This window comes from Lolium rigidum, chromosome 4, assembly GCF_022539505.1.
Source record: "Lolium rigidum isolate FL_2022 chromosome 4, APGP_CSIRO_Lrig_0.1, whole genome shotgun sequence".
Taxonomy (NCBI): domain Eukaryota; kingdom Viridiplantae; phylum Streptophyta; class Magnoliopsida; order Poales; family Poaceae; genus Lolium; species Lolium rigidum.
In genome coordinates, this window is record NC_061511.1 from 52,811,699 (window position 1) to 52,836,948 (window position 25,250).

Sequence of the window (25,250 nt, forward strand, 5' to 3'; positions counted from 1 at the left end):
AACGCCGCCAGACACGCGCACGACCGCTGCCCTTGCCCGCCGCCGCCGGAGACGACGACATGCTTCCGCCACGGCCGCGGAAGACACGCAAGCGAGGCGAGCTCACCAGACGTCGCCCGACCCTGCTGTCGCCACCAGGAGAACCGCCATGAAGCACTGAACAGCGCCGCGTCGCTGCCTAGCCCGCTAGCTCGCCGGAGTCGCCGCGCGCATGTCGACACCCTCACGGCACCACAGCACCCTCGCTCGCCTATAAAAAGGGACCTCCCCGCGACGATCTGAGCACACCATCGCCTTCCCCTCTTCATCCTCGACCACCTCGACCACTTCCCCCGCTCGATTAGCCACCGGAGTTCGCCAATTTAGCCGCCGGAGCCCGCCAGTACCCCACCTCACCGCCGACGACTGGAGCCGCCCCAGGACAAGCCGCCGGTACCAGGAGCTTCGCCGTCGTCCACATCTACCCCGAGCACACTGCCATCCCTCGCTGGAGCCGCCGTAAGCCCTCCGACCCCCTACCTGAGCCGCCGGCGAGCCTCGCTCTCGTCGTCGACGACGACGAGCGTGAGCCGTTGGATCGTGTTCTGATCCAACGCGCCACAGCCCGCGTACTGTTTCGGGTGTTAACACCCGCTGACGCGCGGACCCCACCCTATCAGCACGCCGCGCGTCTGTGGACCGTGGTTGGGCTGGACTGGGCTGGTTTGGGCCGTTTCATTTTGAATCTGGCCCAGTAGTTGTTCCCGCCGGCCTTTTTATTCAAATTGGATTTAAACAAAATAAAATAATTCCAATACTGCCTCCACTTTGAAAATCCATAGATTCAAATTGGCTCAACCAAATTTAATGAACTTTATATTGTTAGAAAGCTAGTGAAATTGTCTACAACATGCCACTGGTCTCATGACCAGATTCCTTGTATAATTAATTTGATAAAAATAACAAGGCAGGGACTTTTCCCTATTCAAATAATTCTTAAAAATCAAACAAAATTGATATTCAGTTAATTCCAACTCTAATAGTTCACATTTGACTTACACTAATTGATTATGCAATAAAATGGTGTGGTCATTTTGCATGATCATGCCCTAGTTTAATGAATGGATAATATAGCTAGTTTAACTAGTTGATATTGTCCAAAACCATTAAAGTAAATTATGTGGAGTCTTATACTTCATTTAAACTTGTCTCACATGAATTCATGGGATGTTTGGACCCCTGGTCCAAACTCTCTTATATGAATTACTTGAGATTTAAATCATTGGTAGTGTTATTAAATGAAATGAGGTGATCTACCTCCTTTAAATTATTTTCACAAATGATGATGATGAACATTTGACTTAGGTCAATAGGAGTTCATACATGATGGTTTGAGAAATTAAATCTTAAGAAGATTTCAATGAGAGGAAATTATTTCCCAAGAACCCTATGGAAACTATCATTTACATATTAAATACCAAGGAGTAAAAACCCCTCAAACACCACAACCCATGCACTCTAATTAGATTACTTGTGTGCATAGATTAGTTTGTGTGTTTATATGTGCTGTGTGGAATAGCCATTGAATTAGTGAGTAATTATACTCGTATTCCAATTTAGACGCTAGCACCGAAGAATACGCCGAAGAAGAAGGTTGTTACCAAGAGGAGGAGGAAGAACAGTTTGAGAACTACCAAGGCAAGCTAATATTCTTGCAAAGTGCAAAGTTCTACCTAGAACAAGGCACCCTCATCTTTTCTTATGATTCATGAACCTATCCCAATTTTTATTACAAGCTTTACTTACAAGCTTTATTGCTTTGATTTATCAAAGTACTTTTTGATTCATGATTCAATGGGGTTAATGTTAGATTAGTACAAGAATATCCAACTTAGCCTAACTAGCATTCCAAGTAGTTAGCACCCTTCATTAGTAGATGCTAGTGCTAATATCAAAACTTGACTACTCTATATGGGAACATGTGACTTGAAATGAATTTGAAAACTTTGGAATGATGATGCATTCCATTGAATGAATTTTGAAGGTGGACGAGCTTGGCGACAACAAGCAGTGGATTCGGAGCTTCTTTAACTACTACCAGTATACCATCTACTCTGCAATGATCTGCTGGTTACTGTATGCCACTAGCCTGAATGCCAAGGAGTATCTGTACTTTGCCTTAAAAATGTTTGCACCATCGACATACTTTAAGGTTGTCAAGAATCCTGCAGTTGCGGTCTCGTCTCTAACTCTCGCTGTTGTGATTACGGCATTCATGGGGAGAGAGCTTGCGTGCCTGATGGTTGAGCGTGGCTATTTCTGCGTCAGAAGAGTTGCCAAGTTCATGAACAACCTACCAGCTAATGATGATGGGTTCGATCCTGTGAGCATGAGAGGCTACAAGTACCCGGTTCACTTTAGAATTTGTACAGAAAATCTCGTTCCTGTCTTTATTACTACTGTATAGCACAATCCTATCTTCACATTAAAGCATAAATCTCGCTTATAATTGCATTGTGTGGTAAATGTTTTGAGGATGTCAAGTAGTAGCGCATCCAAAGTTTTATATCTTGTCTGCTCCTACTATCATATGACCCAGTTATATTTTTTAGATTTTAAACAAGATTTAGCTTTACAACAATTTTGTTTCTGTGAATAAACAAACAGAATAATGTCCCTTCTGGAGTCACTTTTAGCCAGCAGAGTGTTCCAATGTTCCATCACTCAATATGTACATGCACCATTGTTTACATGGTCTTATAACCTAGTGAGCTCTCTGAGGAAGTGGTGACATCTCTTTGCAGCAGCAAAGCAGATGAACATCCAACAGATTGGTGAGACGGGGGACAGAGGGAGAGAGAGAGGCCAGGAGGGCTTGGAGAAAGAACAAGGAAAGGATCGTACCCTTGGAGACAATATCCACACAGCAAAGTGCATATGCGTTCAAGCGGGCGTGTCTAATTTCCGCACTAGATCGGACATACGTCCGATAGAAAAGGATGCATATATACGCGTATGTACGAGATTCAAAACGGAAAAAGACAAAAAAAACGACTGACCAATCCAACGAACCTTCTTCCTTCCTTCATGCACGCCGCAGAACCTCCGATCCGCCGCCCTGACCCGGTGCTCCCTTCAGTGTTCCGGCTGCCGATTTAAAACCAACGAAAACATCCCTTTTAGCACGGTTGCTGGAAGAAATAGATCGAAGACGTATCGGAAGAAACACATCACGAGTGGATTGTATTAGCAAACAAAGCAAAGGAGGGAAACTACCAGGTGGCGACGGAGTAAGCCCTCTCTCCTCTCCTCTCCTCTCCTCTCCTCTCCGAGCAAGAGTCTAAGTCTAAGTCACACGCGACGCACGCGTATGACACACCACTCCTCGTATATATAGAGCCAATAGGTTGGAGGGAAAGATAGTTTCTAAATTTCAGGAAGAAAGGCTGGGGCGCCAATTAATTATCTATGTCTTGACACCAAGGAATGGAGGGCTGAGATGACTACTACCACAGATCGTTGAGCGGATGCTGGTATCTTGGAACCAATCTGGGTGGAAGATGCTTTTTTTTTGGCGCCCCAATAATTATGCCATGGTATAGTTATGGATTGACTAAAAAACGATCCTTAGTTTCTGGAGCTTTCCTTTCCTTGTAGACCGGGAAACAATTAGCCTCTTATGATACTCTGGATCTCCTCTCTCTAGGGAAATAACTTTATTGAAGATACTGCAAAATTAGAGCCGTGCATGCATGCATGCCGTGTAAAATGCATGGTATATGCTTTTATTATTCGTGTTGCCAAAATACTGATGCCTCACATTTTGGTTTTAATTGCTTCCATGATTTTAGAATCAAAGCCTCTTCCTTCCTCTTGGCCGTCTTACCAGACACCACCGGAGTTGGAGACGAGGTCCAACTATGTTACCCACGAGTTTAACACATGTATTTCATTTCAAACGAAAAAGTGATACATATGCACATACAAGTATTGACACACTAAGATGAAATACATGATCGATAGATACTAGTGTGTCGTTGCGGGCGGCCGGAAGAAAATGGCACCCTTGGCAGTAGTAGGAGCAATCATGCTTTCTGGGCAGCGACAGTCAAGAACACCGCTGCACCCAAGCCAGACGAGTGAGAGCTGAGAAAAACATGAGGCAGATCTCTTGTTGATGTTCCTGACTGCTACAATAAGGAAACTACAAGGTGGCTACGACTTTGAAGAAGGTGAGCTAGCTTCTGCACGTTGTAATTGAGTTCTCACTCATCTGGTAATATGGCTGAACAAAACAATGCAGTTATCTATTAGAAGTAGCTAAACACATTCCATCCATCGTTGAATCTTCTCCAGGAGCAAATAGCAGGTACGAACTTAGATCCTGGCTCAAACGTGCATGATCGATCAACTCACACCGGCTACTCCTACCTCATTATCTTGATCGATTCCTGCTTTGCTTACATTTTTCATGGTTAAACACACTTCAGTTTCAGAAAATTTCGGCATGCACTCTGCTACTTTCTATACCACAGATCACACAACAAAAATAGCAAGACCAAATCTGACATTTCATACATATGATCCAGCTCAGATCACAAAAGAAACAACAGTTACAGCAATGTGCATTTATTTGGAGCCCTACAGTAATTCCTAGTGTGTCATTGCAAGGGTGCATATCATCGATCCTCAAAGCATTTTGAAACAACACAAAAATGCAGGACAAAGACTATTCAAAATATAAAATTTGCAGCCATGCGTGGGACGAGTAGTAAACGACATTCATTCATCTGGCACAAATATGCGAAAATCACAATTAGCGAGCAACAACACATCATATGATAATGCACATGAACACAACAATCTGATTCCATGACGAATATGTCCTTGCTGCCTACTAGCTTTGGCTTAGCTCTGATACAAATCAACTAACAAATACTTATACATAAGATTCAAAAACTTAAAAACATTCCTAGGATCTTTCGCTCCACTGCTTGGTGGCCACCTGATAGCAAACTACTAGTTAGAGCTATGGAACGCTCACCAAACACATAAACCTTAACGACATTTAATAATTAGTAGACACATAGCATCGGGTATCTCAAAACAACTTTAGGCTCCAGGTGCCTTCTCTGTCATCGGGCAAAACATCAAACTGATCAACCATTGTTCAGCTCAGCATGGCAGTGGTTGGGCTTCCCCCTGTGTGTATCTCTCCACATCCGCTTGCCAGCTCATCATGCCCGTGCCACACACCGGTAAATCGGGCTCATTCCATCGCTCCTTGAATGATATCTTAATTAGTTGAATTTATTGGTTTACTATTCAAGATGTTGCCAAAGACGGACGTCCTGCTAGGGTGGGAAAGGCAGCGGATGGCAGGTGATGGACGACACTGCAATCACATTGAGTTAGTATCCTGACTGGTGACTGCATTTGCGAAACAGTGATGACATTCAACAAGACATTACCTTCAGCAAATTCAAGAGCAGCTGCAACACTGGACCTCGACATTCAATGATGAGCATCTTCAGCCCTTGCTTATTCATTTCGAGCAATCCAGGGTTGCAAGTGCTTCTCAGCCTCCATACATGACTCCAGAAATGTGACAGTGGCAATGTTTTAGCTCAGCTAATGTAATGGTTTAATTTACAACTAATTATTCCCAAACAAGTAGGTGGCATGATCATAATAACATAGGCTGGAACAAGCATGCTCAAGAAAAGGCATTTGCTTTACAGTCTTCAACCGAAAGGAAAAAAGAGTACTCAAAATGAAAATTGACAAGATGCAGAACAACTGCATACATGTCTTTTGTATGATGATACATAACAACCCAGTGGCACGTCTTGCACCTCAACTCATTTATCATGTCTTAGTGGAGGAAGCAACCATTGGGGTAGGGGGTGGGGGTGGGGGGTTGGGGGGAGTAGTCTGGAAATAATCATGTGTTGGAAGTATATTGCATAGTCCCATGACAATGCAGAGCGGCTCCCCTACGCTAGTTTCCATGGGTTGATCGAGTTGTATGGCAGGTTGTTGGTCCTTCTTTGGACTTGTGTATAAACTTCTTGTCTATCAATGCATCGAAACACAATGCTTTTTTCATTTTCGCGAAAACAATGCAGAGCGGCAAGGAGCTTCCTACGCCTTTGTTGGTGGTCTGAAGGTGAATGACTCCATAGTAGGACAAGCTTCAGTTTCTGGCTTAGCAATGAAACCACAAGAAAAGAACATGAAGCTTTCTAAAACTACTGTAACTATTTTGGCTGCACCAGGTAGTGACCTTAATTGGTGAAAGCTTAAGACTAAAACTAATTTCTTGCTATCAAAACTACAAGGCAAAGATCCAGAATTGTTTTCAAGAACTTAATCCAGTTACAACAATCTCTATTTTAAACATATGAAGAACGAATATGACACTATGGCACACGAAATGCACAAATTAGTCCCGAAAGATGGTGTGTTTTGTTTATGTTTTTCATCTTTGTCCAAACAAAACACTGTCCACAAGAAACCGTGAATGCAATAGCAAGATACTAACAAAGTAATGGGAGAACCACAATATAAGAGTAATCAAGAACATAGTCAAATGATGAAACCCTCACGACTTGCAGATCATTAAAAATTGTTCAATTGGGTATCAGAATTGCAGAATAACAGCATGGCCGCATATCGACCGATCAGTCCCTAAAGATGGTATGACTAGTAAGTTTTTCATCAATGGAGAAGAATGAACAAAACATATAATTTTTACATTGCAAATTAAATTTGATCAAAAGAAACAAGGAAGTTCTATTTTGGAGGAATCGGGGAAACTGGACATCAATATTGCGTATTAGGCAACATGGCACATTGAGTGCACCAACTAGTCCTGGAAGATGGTGTGTTTTGTTACTGTTTTTCATCATTGTCCAGCCAAATTATTATCCACAGTAAAGAGATGAGAAACATAAACAATGTGAAGACCAGAAGAGAATGGGAGAGGCTCAAATATGCCCTTAGACATCCAAGGAAGGATCTAACAGCAGTAGCTCTCAAGCTAGGCTGGGCGAAATCCCTTAGGCGGCAACTGCGGATATTTTGAGAAACAAGTATTAATTTTATCATCACTAAGCATACATTACCATCCACTGAAGTAAATAAAACCAAATGGAAGTAGAGACAAATATCTATGTGCAGGATTGCACCAGACACCCAAGGAAGGATCTAGCAGCATTAGCTCTCAAGCCTGGCAGGGCGAAAGCTCATAGGAGGCAACTGCGAATGTTTTGAGAAACAAGCCTTGATTTGATCATCATTTGCAATGCAAGAGCCCATTGAAAATACTATGAAGACTGTTAAATTTGATTTAGAAACAGACGGGGAAATAAAAAAAAAACTCAGACATTCAAGGAAGGAAGTAGCACCATTAGCTCTCAATCCTGGCAAGACGAAAGCTCTTAGAGGCGGCAATTGAGAAACAAGACTTAAGTTTATCATCATCACCATCTTTTCCCGGTAGCAAACCAACTTCAACTAAATTAGACATGCATTAATTTAGTCACAATAATGAGGTCCAATTCTGCCATAGATGTCCTCGACACTTCTAGTTCTAGACAAGGGAGCTTGTTTGTATTCGTCGCAAACAGCCAGCGATAGCTTGATAGTTAAATATACATATAAGTTGTTTGTTTATAATTTAAAAACTAAACCTACAATCCAGTGACGAATGAACATAGCGATATAGAAGCAACAATACTACATACCAAGCAAAAAAAGTGGGTCAGTCAAAAATAAGTGAAGTACTCTTGTATGAAAATGGCAAATCAAAAAATATTGCCATGCATTACGTGCAATTTATACAAGCCTATTTTGCAACAGACCATTTGAATGTATAATTCGAATCAGCTAATTAATGACCAAAAAGCATGCTAAAAATCATATAATGCATATATTAAAGTTCAGCTTTTGCAGAATCATATGCATAGCTCTTTACACGGATGCAGAGGAGAGAAGGGAAGAAGCGGAAGGGCACTTAGACCATCGAGAGGAAGAACAGACCACGCTGCCATGGCTGCGGCACTGTGAACTCGCTGCCTACAAGGACATATATGAAGTGAGAAGTAGTCGAAGCTGTGGACCTTCGCCTTGCTATGAGGGGCAGCTATGTGTGCGAGATTACAAGGACCTTGGCAGGCTACCTGAAAACAAGCATGTACAAACATATATGAGTTTCACAAATTTAAGCTCGGTCAAGTTATTCAGGTAAGCACACATAGACACATCCAACTGGAGAAGAAAAGATCAAGGAGTGGATGACTTGCATTAACTATAGCTCATTGAATACTGTGAGTTGCTTGAGTGTTCATGTCCATATGGGACTCTTCTTGAGCGTTCACCGAGCAGCAGAGGCTCCCACCAGTGACAGGCATAGTGAGACAAGCCCGTACTGCATAAACACCATCGTAGGGAAGAAGACCACTTGCAGTCGCCATTTAAAAGGACAAGAGGAAACATTTCAGCATGAAGCAACTCCATTTGATGTGCAGGATAACAGAGAGGAAGGGGGGATCGATCAGGATCGGGTTCAGTTCTTACCTCTACAAGTTTCAGTCCTTTTCCAGAAAGCATTAAGTGGACTTGATATCCAAATCAACTACCTCCGCAAGTTCGTCACCTATCCATCTCGAGAAGCTGTCAATTTTTTTCAAACATTAGGCTTAACATTAAAGAGCTCCAATGATGGCTTTTTTAATAGAAGATATCTCAGCCTTATATCCGTACAACTATCATTCTGAACCTACGAATTTGGGATAACACTTTAGTTTATGGCAATCAAATGAATTATTCAGACAAACAATTTTTATCTGTCAGCAAGTGTTACCACTGCCATTAGTTTCTCTTTCGTAATGATAACATATGCATCAGACATTGATGGATACTGAAGATTTTGAAAATTGAAATACCCCTTCTTAAAGGTAGTGATACATAGTACTCTTAAATATTCCTCACGGACCATGCATACTAGAACCCACGCCATAGAAACTCCAAATTGCAATGTACATTCAGGTAAAGAGATAGCAGAGCTTGTGCTATTATGCCCAAAACAAACACAAAGCTTGAGAATGGATGGGTGTCATGTATCATACATAGATGAGATATACCAGGACAGAAAGGCAGAAACAGATAAGTTGTACTATTGCAGAGCTGACATTTAAGAAGAGGAATACTTTACAGGACACACATAAAGAAAATATACAGGAAATCTATCAGCCAAGATTCACTTCGAATTTGGGCCGAGATGCTTCAGTCTACACACATAACAGAAAACAACAGGTTTCAAAATCAAAATGTCAATAAGAAAAAATTCTAGCCCAGAGAAAAGCACTACTCATTAGACCCTTATAGTGTAGCTCGTTGAACGCTTATAGTGTAGATCGACGAGTCAATGACTTACATTAGCTAAGGCTCGTTGAAGCCGGTTTGGTGCTTGAGTGTTTCAGTCCAGATGGGACCCTTCTTCAGCATGCACCAAGATGCATAGACTCCCACCAGCATCAGCAACAGCGAGACCACATGTACTACATCAGCACCATCACAGGGAAGAAAAAGAATAGCTGCATTCGCAATTAACAAAGACAAGTTCAGCACAAAGCAAACTCTATTTGATGTGCAACAAAACAGAGGGTTGGGAATCGATTAGGTTCAGTTCCATATTCTTTACCTCCTTGTCGCTCCCGATGGCATTGGCGCAGGGAGGGAAGAGAAGTCATCAGCCTCCCAGCCATAGCCCAGCACAGGTCAAGATGCCAAGCGTACCATGTGGGGGAGGCGAAGCCACAACCATTGTCGTCATCCTCCGTAGCCCGCTGGAGCCGAGGCATTTGCTGGAGCACCTAGCATGTATTGTCAAGTGAGACCCGTCTAGATAAGCATGGCCACACAAGAGGCGTCAGTGTGTCACTGGAGCACAAGACCTGCCAATTTATTCTCCCTATTTTTTTGAAGGAACCTGGCCATTTCTTTTTTACCTGAAAGTCAAAACACACAGGTTAAGAAATTGGGTTAGTGTAAAAGATTAAGTAGAACTAGATATAGCTACTGTGTTTCTAAATTGTAGATATTCATGTTTCCATGTAAAAACTCTTCTCTGTGAAAGCTCTTCTCTACAAGAGTGAGTGATGCCACTAAGCAGACACACACACAGAAGGGTCCAAGATAGACAACTAGGAACATCTAATGTTCAGAAACTTCCCTTGCAAAAATAAGATATGACTCTAGAATACATGTTCGAAAATCAAAGATTGATCATGTACTCCTAGAGAAGGGCAAAAGTATGAAATGACTAAGATCCGTAGAAATGCAGTTAACTAATTTAACACGTTATGCACAAATTGTAACAAAATGAAAGTATTTTTGGAAATAAAACTCATGATATGATAGGGTGCCCTCACGCTGTAAATGGGAATAAGTATGTACGCATAAATTATTGTGAACACGCAAGAACAACTTGGTTCACACATGACTGTGCAGGAAATGTATAACTCAAAGGATTACTACCTGCATCCACTCCCTGATGCAGGCAGCACCTCGTAGAGAGCACAACGGCGAGTGACATGCTGGAGACAAAGTTAGTGAACTCCATATATGCAGCCATCGTTCAAAACTCTGATAACCAAAAGAAAAGGGAACAAATGGTGGGCTGTGAGAAACTGATACAAAAGTGAAGCCTCTCAGAAGTGACTACTAATAACCAACTAATGTAAAACAATGAAAGACATCCAAGTGAGTAAGTTGTCAGCTTGCCTATCTCCGATGGTATCGAACTTAGAAATTCAGGCTATGATTCAAGTTGCCATAGTAGCCCATTTGTTGGGTCCATGTTAATACAAAACATAACCACGATTGAACCTGCAGGAAGAACAAACCGCTATCACAGATTTAAACGAAGACCAGCGCTAGTTAGAGTAACACGAGAGAAGGACCAGGGCTCACCTTGGTCCAATGTGCTCGAGGAGGAGACAGCCGCCAGGAAGCTCCTACTTACAGCTCGTGGCGGACAAACAACTCTCCATGGTTCACGTTTGCGTCGACGAGTCCTGGTGGCCAGCGACCCCTCGCCAACGTGAATCATGCTACCGCACAACCTCGGCCACCGTCCCCTCCTCCGAAGATAGTGCTTTGAGTACTGGTCACCATGAGACCCATATGGTCCATGATCTACACAGTTGTAGGATTCCTCGAACTAAATGTCAAGCATATTCTGTGGTACATCAAGTGCTCAATTCTTTTCTGGGACATTTCTTTGTACTCTGCATGAAATAAAATGAAGATGCAATCAGTAAACACTTCAGCTTATGATCACAGCTAAATAGTCAAAATGATACATTTTTCATCCAATTCATCCAAGTGTTTAAATAAAAAATCAAGATCTCTTGATTGGAAACCATGTGTTGAATTAACTAACTACAAATCTCAAATGGTGGACAAGATAGCAACATTCTTGTGCCAACTATCTAATAACTAGAGCATTTTCGCATCAAAGTAGTTTTACTTAATCTAACAACTGAAGTTGATTAGTTGAAAAGATTTACATACATGAAACTTTATTTCTTTACTATATTTAGTATAATTGTCATATGACACATGTTTTTTTATGGGGAAACTACGTCCTCGAGCCCGAGGTCTGATTTTTTTCATAATAGTACTCCTACTGACTTCGGCTTTAGTAATGAATAAATTTGCTTTGTCGAAATTCCTATAATGAGTAGCATTCGTTGATGCCGAATAAACCAACTTAGGAAGGCAAATACACCGCATAAAAGGAAATGAAGCAAAGGACTGAAAAATGCATCCGTATCCTATCATGAATGCAGAATTATATCAGTTACAATATTAGCACAATCTCAGTTGATAGACAATAACAATAGAGTCAGCGTCAGATGATTTGTAAAAGGTTCCACACATACTACATTTGAACTATATACATCTACTAGCTTAAATCATCAAACACCAGAATCACTCACAAAAGTTAGCATACAAAATCAAGATCTCTAAAACTTTACATCGAGCAGAGGATCAATTTTAACACTTTCAGCTATAAGCATAATAGCATGATAGGCAACCGGTGCTTACATTCAACAACCGGTGCATTTTACTGGTTCAGAACACTGAAATGACGGCCTGTATCCATGAACTTAGAAATACTCATGTAGCATTTTCCTTTTCACGCACATATTTAAATGAATCTCAGGCTAATTTTAATTACAAAACATTAAACATCTTTCGGTCTGTCTAGTTAAGGTGCAACCAGATTTGTTCATCCAAAATTAAACACAGTTGGACTGAATACACCTAACGCTGACGAACAAAGCAGCATATTCATCGGCAAACAATACATTCGAGCTTTCCTAGCTACAACCAGTACCTTCAGAGTTGAGATGCATATCTCGACGAGCTCCTGAATCTCAAAAATGTCGACCGTCGAACATAATCGGCCGAAGAGACCAGTGAGCTGCGACCGCCGCACTGGGCGGCTCAGGTTGAGACCACAAAACACCATCGTCCCCTCCTCCGAGGAGATGCTCCTCGCAGAGTACGGACGACGGCCCTCCATGGCTCCGCCGGCGCGTCCTGGTGGCCGGAACCACCCTCGCTGGCGTGAAGACGGCCGCACTGAACCGCCTCGGTGATGCGCACAACGCGGCCAGGCGAGTTCGACAGCCTGCGAATAAGCTGGCCGCGACGCCATGGGTCCTGGGCGGCGTCGGTCGATTTGATGCAAGGACCTTGGCAGGCTACCTGAAAACAGAAATTGGGGGCGGGTGGGAGAAGGTTTCGGCGGAGGGGAGGAAGTGCCGGGGCTGGGCGAGACTAGCGGCCGCGGGGATACGCCGGCGAGGTTCAGTTAAAAGTTCAGTTAGGTGTACATCTCACCTAGGTTACAGCGAGTTTTAAATTGATGGAACTGACATGGAGAAACATACTGAAATCGTGTTCAGATATAAGCTGGATCATAAATCACATATGCAACATTTGTACCGGAGCACCATGCCACAAAAAGATCAAATTTTTTACTAGTACTTTACATGGAGATAAAAAAATTACTACTCTACCAAGTGAATTTATTCTAAAATATGATGCAATTTTCATGTTATTCCTATCTATGTATTGATGCATGCGTCATGAGGCTCATTTTAGGACAGCGATGGAATCTCATCTCCTACGGGCATGAACATCAAAATCCAATCTAATTATTGATAAGAGCTTTTTACAAGATGAGTGTTGGGATTAAGAGAGAGAACCCCGATTGGGACATGAAAAATACATCAGAGAACAGATCTCTATCTACAAACATAATTAGTGATATGAGCTTTTTACAAGACTGAGTGTTGGGATTGGAAAGAATAAGAGTGCAATGAGTAGTACACAAACCTGTAAGTGGCCGGCTGTGAGAACGAATCGCCAGCGGCACTATTTCTCCCACCGTTGCAATCCGCAAAGATGCATACACGAACCACCGGCAGCACTATATCTACATCGGTTGCAGAACCAGACGTTAGTTACCCAAGAAAAAACATATCTGAGTGGCTAGCACCACTACAAATTGTACTGGAGTTAGATCAAGAAGAAAGGAGTTTGAGATGTGAGCACCCACCATTGCCGCCCCCGTCCGTCCAGACACAAGCATGAGCAAAACTATGGTATCACCTCGCAGATCATGTGTCTTGAACAAGTAGCCTCCAGATATATACTTTCAACTTCAAACAACAGATTCAACAATGTCATGCGGGCACATGTGGCCATTATGCCCAGAAGATATTTCGCGGATTCATATGGTGATGATGATGGTGCGTTGTGGTGGAGGCTGAGAGGTTTGTGGAGGAAGGATGGGGTGTTATTGGAGGATGAAGAGCAGAGCAAACGTGGGAGATTTATAGGAAGCCATGGCGGGCAGCAGCGAGAAGGGAGAAGCAGCGAGGAATGCGGAGAAACGATGGATGTGAGCATGATCCGCGTGACCACTGCGAGACAGCCATTGGATAGGAGAGGGAGGGACTTGCACGCGTGCTGCCGCGGGTTTCTGGGAGGAGGAATCAAGGAGGCCACGACATGCACGGACTCAGCTAGCTGCAGTCTTAATTGACTTGCATTAGTATAATGGATTCCCTTTAATTTATTTGCTCTAATCGTGGAAAGAATGGATCTCGTTTTCCTATCAGCTGCTAGTAAGATGGATCGCTTGCCTTTTTTTTGCGGGGGAGATGGATCGCTTGCCACCTTTGATGATTAACTAATTAGAGGTAATTAATTTTATTTTGGGTCATGCAGTGCCTCCACATATGCGTGTGTATCTCGAACAATCTATTACACTACTGCTATTAAACATATACATGCACCTTTTGTTTTTTCACTGAACATAGAGATTCAAAGCAACCATAAGCACTTTGTTATATAATTTTCTTAATTATAACACAACGGAGTCTCGCAGGTGCTAGGGAGAGGAACTCCGCGGGTAAGAGACCCACGGCGACGAGTGTAACATTTATCTAAAATTTCTAACTGCATTTTAAGTTTGTGATGAATATAACCCATGTTCTCACAATCCTCCCTATCAATAGATGGGCATATTATGGATTTTCCATCTCGAAATACTAGCTCACATCTCCTTCTCGGCGACATCGGGGCGTCTAGAACCCTCGAACCTAGACCCCCAAAGTCGACCCCACTCTTCGTCGATGCCATCAAGGCCCTTCATCTTTGTTGTGATTGGTGTTGCTCGTGTGCGTGAGGGCACCTGGAGTTATTGAGGCATCACTCACTTTTTCTCAACATATATCTTCTACGACAGTTATCGTTGCCGAGCTAGCTTGGTGCGTCGTGATCCGTGCCACCACATGTCTTGGGCTCTAGATCTCATTTGCTTGTCAACAGGAACTTGACGGGTAAGAGATGGATGACAGTAGTATACAATTTGACTAAAATTTATTATCCATGTTTTCATTTCTTTTGACTAAAATCTAGGTTCATAGTAGGCTTTTTATGAAAACCCGTGTGTTCATCTATTTTGCACGCCTGCAATGTCTACCCCCTTAGATTTCCATCATAAGTGGTAATTTTACGCGTCTTTTTTTCTCTTGTGTTATAATGGGCCATATAAACATGATAAAATGCAAAAGAGGTCAAGTACTTATAGAATTTGTGTCACTGGCTTTAGAGTGGGGGTTTTGTTATGTAAGTCCACAATCTTGGTGCGAGATAGTCATGTTTGTGAAGCAGCTATCGCTTTAAAGTTGTGCACTGTCTTTTCATGTTTTCACCATCCTTCAATACCAATATGAGGACCCATGCAAAAGGAAAGTGTTTTGACCATTCTTCACGTAATTTTAGGCGAAATCTTATTTGTGGGCCCCATGGCGCCTAGCCGTCTACTGCCTTGCTTGATGGTCAAACCGGGTCTAACCTCTTAGACTGCTCAAGCACGTGTCGTTAAATGGTGCAGGCCACCACCACCAAGCCTATCCTTTATAGATCATCTCCACGTCACGCGCAGCCGCACTGCACACGTCTAGTCTCTCCCAAAACCACCCCTTGACGAATCTACAGCGGTTGTACAAGATGATAGTTCAGGCCCCCGGCCGGTGGTGACACGAATGAAGATGATGATGGATCGTTCTCCCGATGGTGGAGGATTTGTATGTATTTCATTACGCATTTCATGTCGATTATTTTCTTCTGTTTGATTTTTCGTACCCTAATGTTGTTCTTCGACACTAAGGAAGGATGGTAATCAAACTTACTACACACAAACAAACTCCTCACTCACCTAGAGCTCGTCAGAGACAAATCCTTGGTCAAATATGCGTTGCCCACCACGTGGCCCTACCCATCGACATTAGTTCCTTGGTCATACAACAGCTCCCCTCGCCGCCACGCTGTCCTCCTTCGATCCCCAGGCCTTCCTAATCTCCGTCGCACTGCCCTCCTTCGACCGGATAGCCCCCTTCTATATGGGCTTGTGCATTGATTTACGTACGTGTTACTTATAATTCGATGATCACCTAATGCTGGATCTCAAATACTTTTGACCAATATTCTTGCACAACTAGTCCCTGTTTATTAATTTGAACCTATAGAATGGATTATAAAGAAAGATAAAGGACGAGAAATAAGAATACATTGGATTTTTGATCAATCGTCGAGATCCGCCTTTGGCCAGTCATAATTTGAACCACTTGTCCCAAGTTGTAATTTTAGATGACATCTAGCAAGATAGGACGGATGAAGCGGGTAAACTTAGTTATCATGTCATGTATGGTATCGTCATCAACATACGCTTGATTGCGTGAGGGAAAAATCAAGTGCCTGAGTGTCGTGGGAGTCGGCACGAGTTCCCTCTGCTATTTGTTTTTGCATAAGGAACAAGGAATTTTTCGTTGACCACAAGTGGTCACCTTTGGTGTTTCATACTGCAAACTATTATTAAATGTTGGCACCCAATCTCCAACGTGGATGCGACATCCCCGTCCAGTTGCCCCCCCCCCCCCCCGCATGACACCAGCAGCATCACATTGTCGTAGTAACTGACATTATCACCGTGACATCGAATGCATGCACCCCGTTGCACATGTCAAATATTATTCGTAAAGACACGTGAGATCTCTAATTAAACTTGAACTAGTTTTTTAATGTTTACTTAAATAGTAACTTCACTTAATGATTCCCCCCCCCCCCCCTAAAGTGCCTTGAGATTCTTGATTTCTTGATTATATGAGCTAAAAGGAGCATGCGTTTCATGAAATATTGAAACCAACTCAAGCAAAATTCTGATGTCATGTAAAGATTTCAATTTTGATCATAACAAAATCCTCGGTTTCGATATTAATTATTTTTTCATACAAAATGCTACTTAATTTTGTACACTTACTAATTTAAACCGGTAGAATGGAGCAGAAAGAAAGAAAGAAAGAAAAGGCAAGAAAAAAGTAGAATGCGCTTCCTTTTTTATCATTCATGCAGTCATATCCACCCTCTGGCCAGTAGGTAGATATATTGGCCTCGCCAACTCACGCACGAAGCTATAGCCATTTAGATCGATCGGGAGCCTAGCGACCCCTTTGCTAGGCTCGATTTTCTTTATCTACGTGATCCCTAGGTGATGCGTCTTTGTCTACCCTGGATGGACTCATTTGTCTTTGGGCACTACCTAGCTAGTCTTTCACGTACACATGCAATGCAGCAGTCCGTAGAACGGTATATAGCTTTCCGGTCCATTTCTCTGTAGGAAAGACTAGCCATCTCTTGTTATCCTAGCTGAAGTGGATCGATTACTTTCGCGCCGCTGAAGTGGATCCATTACTTCCTGGCCACTTGTGGTGACCCAGCGTACCACTGCATGGTGTAGTACACAAGTCGTTGACATAACACAAGTGAAACACCGTTCCACCCATATTACATCCCTCAGAGTGGTACAACAGAAACATATGCGAGTCCAAGGTATGTCTATAGAAGGATACACAAGCTGTTTACAGAAGATCAACACAGCCTCCTACTTTACAGTGAGGTAAAACTTCAAATAAAGCTCCAGAAGAACGACTCGTAAACTAACTTATTGCTATCACTATCTCCAGAGATACTAGGCTTGCTATAGAATTCTAGCTACTTAGGTGCTAAGATTAGGGAAAGGCTCCCTTCTATTACTAGTCTAAGTTTCCATTCTAGTTGCTGCAGCAGTTGACTTCATTGACTTCTTTGCTTGGATTTTCCATCTTGTTGCAGTTGACTCCTTTGTCTTCGAGTTCCACGGTAGTTCATCCTCCGGTGCCTCCATAGCTAAGCAGGGGATTTAAGAGTGGGATGAGTACGAGCGTACTCAACAAGTTCATATTAGGGAAATAGGTGTATCATGCACTAGCTACAGCCACAGACCAGAAAGTCATAGGCAAATGCAAGTTTTCATAAACATTTCTTCAAAAGGTTTATTTTATTCCGAAAACTATGCCCGTCAGTCTTCACAGGTTGACTAGAACTTCATGGAGTTCCTTTCTCGCCGCGTTCGCAGTTCCCTTCCCGGAACAGGGAGTGACAGTCACAATTCAGTATCCTCTGCAGAGGTGCGTTACTTTTCCCATAAGAGACCTTATCCTTGTTGCCAACCAGGCGCAAGCTTTCCCGTCCACACTTCCTTTGGTGTGAGGCCAGGTGTAAGATCCAAGCCCACACCGCCTTCTCCGCGACCCTGCAAACCCACCCTTTTGTCCATCCGTACACCCCCGGTAGACATCTCCCGATCATACGGCTTTACCCACGGTGTACGTCGGACAATCCTTCATAGACGGTAGAGCCTCTCATCCAAACGTCCGGATGGGGATTTTAAAGGCTATCCCAACCTACGGCAGTGCCTCCAAGCACCCCGCCGGGCTCTATCAAGTCCGTTGGCGTGCGGGAGGGAAAAGATACAGCTGGCTTCCCGCAGCCATTATAGATCTTATGGTCAACGCGATTTGTACGGCGCTAGAATCACTGGACGGCATTGGTACTTAGTCCTAGATGAGTAGTACCCTTGCAATGGAACCTCCACCATATCAACACATACCATGGTTCCATTGCCCACCACATAGTCATATTCATAATTGTAAAATAATATTTTGCTTTTCAATGCAGGAGTGATAAGTACAGTACTTTGCATATAATTTGATAAAAATAATCAAATGACATGAGCAAGCGATGAACTTGCCTTTCTTGACCGCAAGATTATGCGAGCAAAAGCTTTGATACGTGAGAACTCCAAATTCTGAAATACCATCATTGTCCGGTAAGGACAATGTTTAAAGAATTGGCAAAGATGCTATAATGCATAGTATGAGATGCAATCGTCCCGAGCGTAACCTAACCTTGATGATTTAGGATGGATGAGTTGTAAAGATTTCTTTAGTGTGTGTTGCACTTTTAGGATGGTTCTCAAACAAGGTTCTTATTAGGGTTGGTGATATTAATAGCATAAACAAGTGATATAATGCATCATAACAATCATACACATAAAGAATAGTGGTGGAACAATATGTAAAGAACAGTTGTCAATTTTTAAGTTCTATGATGCATGGTTGAGGATTATATGTATTATACTTCAAAAGAATAACTTTTGAAGAACATTTTGATTAAGAAATAATAAGTATTTCAAATAAGAACTATGGCTTCTATGGTTTGATTGACATCTGTACTTCAAAAGAATAACTTTCGAAGAACAGGTTAAATAAGAACAAGAATTACTACGAATAGGAGCTATGGCTTCTAGGGATTACTAATGGGTTTATTTAGTTTACTAATAGGAACTAGTTGGTTCTTAACTTGGAATGGGTTTATATGTAGCAAATATTGGTAGGGTTATTATTATGGTTTCCCATATACATCATATCAAAGGATGGTTATTAAGATGGTTCCCTAGGTTTGTTATTAGGTTTACTATGGTTTCACAACTTGCTTCATTAAGTGATCTCTAATTGCTTCTAAACTAATTGGTTTATAATTTCTTCAATAGGGTTTAGTTGGATAGGATCATGTAATGTGAATTACTACACAAGGTTGATACTAGGGTTCATCATTATAGTTCTACTAGGTTTTGATGGTTGAGATTGATCCTAATGGTATGATCTATAGGATAGTGGTCAATGGTACTAATTCAATAAACAAGTTAGGGTTTATACCTAGGTGGCACTAGTGGATCATATAGGTTTTAAATAGGGACATGAAATGATAATCTCATGTGACTTGGTTTTATGCTAGTGGATCATAAGCATGCATTAAATTGTTGCTTATTCAGGTTCTATATGCATAGATGAATCTTACATGATCACATGTGACACATAACTAGGGTTTTAGAATTACTACTAAAGTGGAATGATCACAAGGTTAAATTTTTAGGGTTTTTAGAATTGAAACAATTTGAGATGAGCACATGAAATAATGGAATCCAGATTCTAACTTATATTGAAATTAGGGTTTCTAAATTATGATACAATTCTTAAAATAATAGTTGGTACTAGAATTAATGTGATTAAGTAATTTTAACAAAATTAATATTAGTCTTAGCATTTAATTATTTCATAGGTTTAGAAATTAAGACATATATTATTAGGGTTTAATTTCCGAGTTAGGGTTTCATAATTATGATTAGGTTTTAGAAATAACAATTTGCTAATTAAAAATGTTTGAGTTCACAATATTTAAGCTACCAAATTAATATTGGTTTTTAATATTTTCTTGATTTATTATTATAGAAATTTAGAATTTTCAAATTAGGGTTTATGAATTACCACTAATAATTAAGTTAATACAAATATGGTAAATAAAATTAACCTTAACATTTTACTTAGTTACTGAATAGTTAAAATTTAAGTTTGGAACTTAATTATTTATTGAATTCAATTTGTATTTTAAATAAATGAAAAGGCATAATTAAAGAAGTTAAAAATAAATGAATTTTTATTTTTACACACATTTTTGTTTTATATTTTATTTGAATAGAGTTTATTTTTGTGAGCATTTTGATATATTATTTATATTTTTCTGAGCTAAAATGAATTTTATATGATTTTGCAAAGTTTTAACTATTTACTTGTTTTTAATTCAAATGCTAATTACTAAACATACCGATTCGTTTTTACCCACAGACACAGACATGTGGGCCTGTTGACTGAGTCAATTGCCACGCGGGCAACGACCAGTCAACAGAGCTGAGGTGGCGGTGACACGTCACTCTCGCCGGAGAGAACGCCGGTGACGCTCCGGCGAGCGACGGAACGACGGCTAGAGACCCCCAGAGACTTCCTAACCTATTGCGTTCGAACCAGTACACGATGCTGAGCAAACGAGCATGAACGCCACCACCTAAAGGTCGCCGGAGCTACTCCGGTGAACTCGTCTGCGGCGGCGCAGCTCGGCCAAAACGCCAAATGAAGCTTGGATGCGAGTTAGGAAGCGAGAGCTGGTCCTACAGACGCGCCAACTCACCAGGAAGCTGATGAGACCGTCGGTGAAGCTTGAGATGGTCGGAGATGACGACAATCGGATGTTTTCCGGCGAACCCGGGTGAAAGGGAACGCCGAAATTCTTCCTTGACTTGGCTCCCCTTGATGCTCTGCTCCTCCAGGGTGATCTACGTGGCCGGCGCGTCGGCCGAGCCACGCCATGGACTCCGAGGATGGCTTGTACCGTCGGGTTCGTCATCGATGCCGGCGACAGTACGTGGAAGAAAACGAGAGATAGAGAGGTTCTGGAAAGAAATGGATGGGCGGTGAGGTACTAGGGTTTCCTAGAGAAGCTCTTGGCCTATTTATAGAGCTCGGCGAGGTCAAATTAGGAAGTTCACCGCCGGCGACGGCCGAGATGTGGCGGTGACATTGATACTGCAAACGAGCACGAATCGAGATGCTTTTAGATAGGCGCGGACGCGAGAGGAGTTGGGCGTGGTTCTGAGATGGCATGCGACGTCCAGGGTCGTCCTTATCGCCATCGTGGTCGTGGCCTACTGGCGCAGGCTCGCTGTCGACGCCGGGGAAGAGAACGAAGACGATGGCCTCCTTTTTGTTTCGAAACGATATGGACCGTTTCCTTGGTGAGTCGGGCCGAGTCTTGGGCTGCGTTGGTTGGCTTCGGCTGCTGCGGTGCTGGGCTGCGACAGCCTGCTATGGTCTGGCAAGGTAAGTTTCCCTCTCTTTTCCTTTTTAAATTTTCTGTTTTTATATTCTGGTTTGTATTCAAATTTAATTTCTGGTTTGTTTTGTAGGATCTAAAATATTTGAGTATCAAGATAATTTGATCATCATGCTTACTGCATGGTTTTATTATTTTAAACAAATAGTTTGGTTAGGATTCAATTGAGATCTTGTGAGACTTGAATTAAATAGAAATGGTTTAGGTATTTATCTCAACTCTTTAAATTTGGAAATCAAACCTATTTTGAATGATTTGAAGTTTATAACCAGTGCATGGTAAACATGTCATTAAGTTTTGTTATTAATTAACAATATTGAGGGTTCCCATGTATTTTATATTATGGTTAGAGTTTTAAATTAAATGGTAATGAGAATGAGATGAATTCATCATTTTATGTGAAGGATTATTTCTTAGGGTTTAAGAAGATGGTTGGATTCACTCTATGTTAAATAATCTTGCTTAGCAAACTACTACTTGAATTATTTAAAAGGAATCCTAAACTCATCATGATTAACTCTTTTGTTGAGGTGATACCATTTTATAAAATACTATTCATCTGATTCACTTAGGCAAAGTATTTGAATTGCAAAGTAGATTAGGATATTGGTTTCATTCTACTCACCAAATGGAATCTAGTCTTTAGGTATATATGGCTTGGTTTATACTTGTGATCTAGGATACACAAGTTAGGGCATAATATTTTATGTAGATTAGTCCCATATGACAAGGTTTATGGTTTTGGGAATACTTCACTATTTGAAGTATTAAATAGGCATGAGGCATGGCAGGGTTATAATTATAATCCAAAGTAATCCATGGGTTGGAATTCACATGTAGTTTAGGGTTTAAGTAGTGATCACCAATATGATACACAACTAGAATTAGGATATGTGCATAAGCTTTGGTTATGTTTCACTAATAGAACATGGCTCTCACCTCCAAGATTAAAGGTTGGTTTGAACAAGTAGGATTTAATACTACTCTAATATTCTCTAGGATAAACATGGATATGGTTAGCATCTATAACCTCTCTCACTTCTAAATGTCTAAGAACATCCTAAAGTCCTACTCAAGAGATGATGATGTGATCTTCTAAATATATGGTTTGCCTAAGAATTCTACCTTGGTATCTTATGTAGCTTGTTCTTCTGGAATTCTGATAAACCTGCATCTTGTGGTTTGCCTTCACCTCCTAGCTTCTTCATCTTGATCCTAGCTAATGTATGGACTGGCTCTATGTGTGTTTCCTTGTATCATGCTACAAGGTGATCATATGGATGAAGGGTGTGGCTCTATTTATAGGCTTGGTCAAGCTCTAGTATCATGACACATAGGTGGTGACTCTTGTGTTGGTTTGATGAGTAAGGTGCTTGGGTGTCATGCCCTCATCCATAGAAATCCTTTGAGCATGAGGTGGCATAGCTTGGAAAGCAAGTCATGTAGATATTTTCATCCTATGTGGCAAGATCATTATCCTCTCATATGATTTATTTTTGGATAGCCAAGTGGCATTTGTTACTAAATATCTTGTGGATGGTTTTATTATTGTGGATGAGTCACTATATCATATTGGATTGGATTTATATTATAATATTGATCAAAAAGTCAAAGTTGAAGGTTATTCCTCAATTTTGAATAGTTGGTGTTTGATTGCACCAAGGCATGATCATATGAGTTTCAAAATACTCATGAGTAGTTTTATTCAAATAGTTTGAACTATAACTTGTAATGTAAATGGATTCAGTTTTATGATATTCCATATATTTAATAAGTTATGATTTAAATAAGAATGTGTGGCCTTTATGCACTTTAGACCCTGTGGTCTACCTTATTTGGTAATAAGTTTAGAAGTGAATTAAATTACACACAAAGGTAGTTGCTAACTTTTAAGTGTTAATAAGTTAGGGTTTGATTCTTAGAGAATGTGTTGTTGTAAGGAATGTCATGTTGAGATCTTTTATAAGATCTTGTAGTTGACCCTTACTTAAGATGTTATTTGTTGTAAAACTAATTCTATTTGATCTAGCCCATAGATCAAATCATCTCTACCCAAAACAAGGTTTTAGCAAATATCACAGTGAAGTTTATAGCGCTTGACTTGATGATCTACTTCAATTCCAGCAAGTCAAGTGAAACTTCGATTATCGTGGTAAGTTTTATTTGAAAGCGCGAAAATTCCCCGGATTTTCTATGCATGAATGCAATGCACACTTTGGTGTTCTCTCATTTTGTTGCCTCTAAACCTGGGATATTACAGACCTCTCCCCCTTAAACTGAACTTCGTCCCGAAGTTCGAACGCTCTCACGTTTCGGAATGTGGAACGGACTTGAACAGATCACAATCCTTTCAAACTCCCTAGTGATCTCATTAGATATAATTGAATATATCCCTTGTCTCGATCCTTCATGAAGTCTTCAGATGTCTAGCACTGATACTTTCTTCAATTCTATGATTTCTTCCAACACTCTAAGCTTATAGGCTTACTCTCCAAAGATTCTTGGATTAGGACACCTTCTTATGCTAATGGGCTTTACTAATGGTTGTGGTGACATCTTCCTATTTGGGTACTCAAAGCTTGGTTCTACTAGCTGCGGTAATCCAGCTGCGGTGCCCAAACCTTAAGTCTAAAGGATTGGTTTAAAGTAAGGTATTATTTTTCCCTTACTACCATAACGAATGTAATGGTACTTCGTAAGGTATTTATAATAGGCATGGTCCTGGTTGTTTAGTCCTACGAATGGATTAGACTCATTTAGCACATCCAATCATGGCTTCTTGTTCATACTAGTTATCTTCCTTTTGGTTTCTTTAGGTTCCATGAAAGGAATCTTTCTAATAGGCTTATGTTTTGGTATGGTCAAACCCTTCGGTCTTTTGTTTTCTTAGACTTTGATTGTCCTCCGACATCTTCTTCATCCAACTACATTATCTTAGACTTACTTGAGCTCTTCTGCTTCTGAGTAATTATCAATTACCCACTCAAGTTAAGGTATAACCCTTACTTCCTCGAGATATAAACCTCGGCTTCTGGTCTGACAACCTCCTGAGAGTACTATTATATGGATACTTCCACCAATCTTATGAAAATAGGATCGGACTTCCTCTCAGTTCAGACCTTCTTCTTCGTCTTTCATACTCCGAATCATATCTTAATACTTCTCCTTCAATCTTCCTCTCCCCCTTGGAGTTTACTAATGATCTTCAAACTCCTTTTCTTCTAATCATTAAACTCCAAGGTAGAAGATTGGTTTAAGTCTGGTTTATATTTTGTACCTTTCTAATGTCTCACGAAGAATTCTTTGCGGTGTATCCACACAGTTGTGGGTATCCGATGTGAATCCTCCGACTAAATATTTATTAGCTACGGAATACCAGCTACGGAATCCCTCTTTCCTTTAGAGTGAAAGAACGATTAAGCTGCGGACTATTTGTTACCAGCTGCAGACTATCTAACACAAGATGTGGCTTATTGGATACCAGTTGTGGCTATGTTATGGTTCTAGTCCACATCTACCTACCATTTGTGGCTACTTTTATAGTTTTAGTTAAGATATACTTCACTTCACATACTTTC

At 41.2% G+C, this 25,250-nt stretch overlaps 3 non-coding genes across 3 annotated transcripts; all 3 read right to left on the reverse strand.

Annotated features, from left to right (window-relative positions):
* Positions 1–6,799: 6,799 nt before the first annotated feature.
* LOC124650682 lies at positions 6,800–6,895 on the reverse strand. Its single transcript, XR_006987111.1, has one exon. It is a non-coding gene; the product is annotated as a small nucleolar RNA SNORD96 family (small nucleolar RNA).
* An 81-nt stretch (positions 6,896–6,976) lies between these two features.
* Positions 6,977–7,097, reverse strand: LOC124650850. The gene has a single exon (XR_006987256.1). It is a non-coding gene; the product is annotated as a small nucleolar RNA SNORD14 (small nucleolar RNA).
* A 67-nt stretch (positions 7,098–7,164) lies between these two features.
* On the reverse strand, positions 7,165–7,285 carry LOC124650846. Its single transcript, XR_006987252.1, has one exon. It is a non-coding gene; the product is annotated as a small nucleolar RNA SNORD14 (small nucleolar RNA).
* Positions 7,286–25,250: the final 17,965 nt, after the last annotated feature.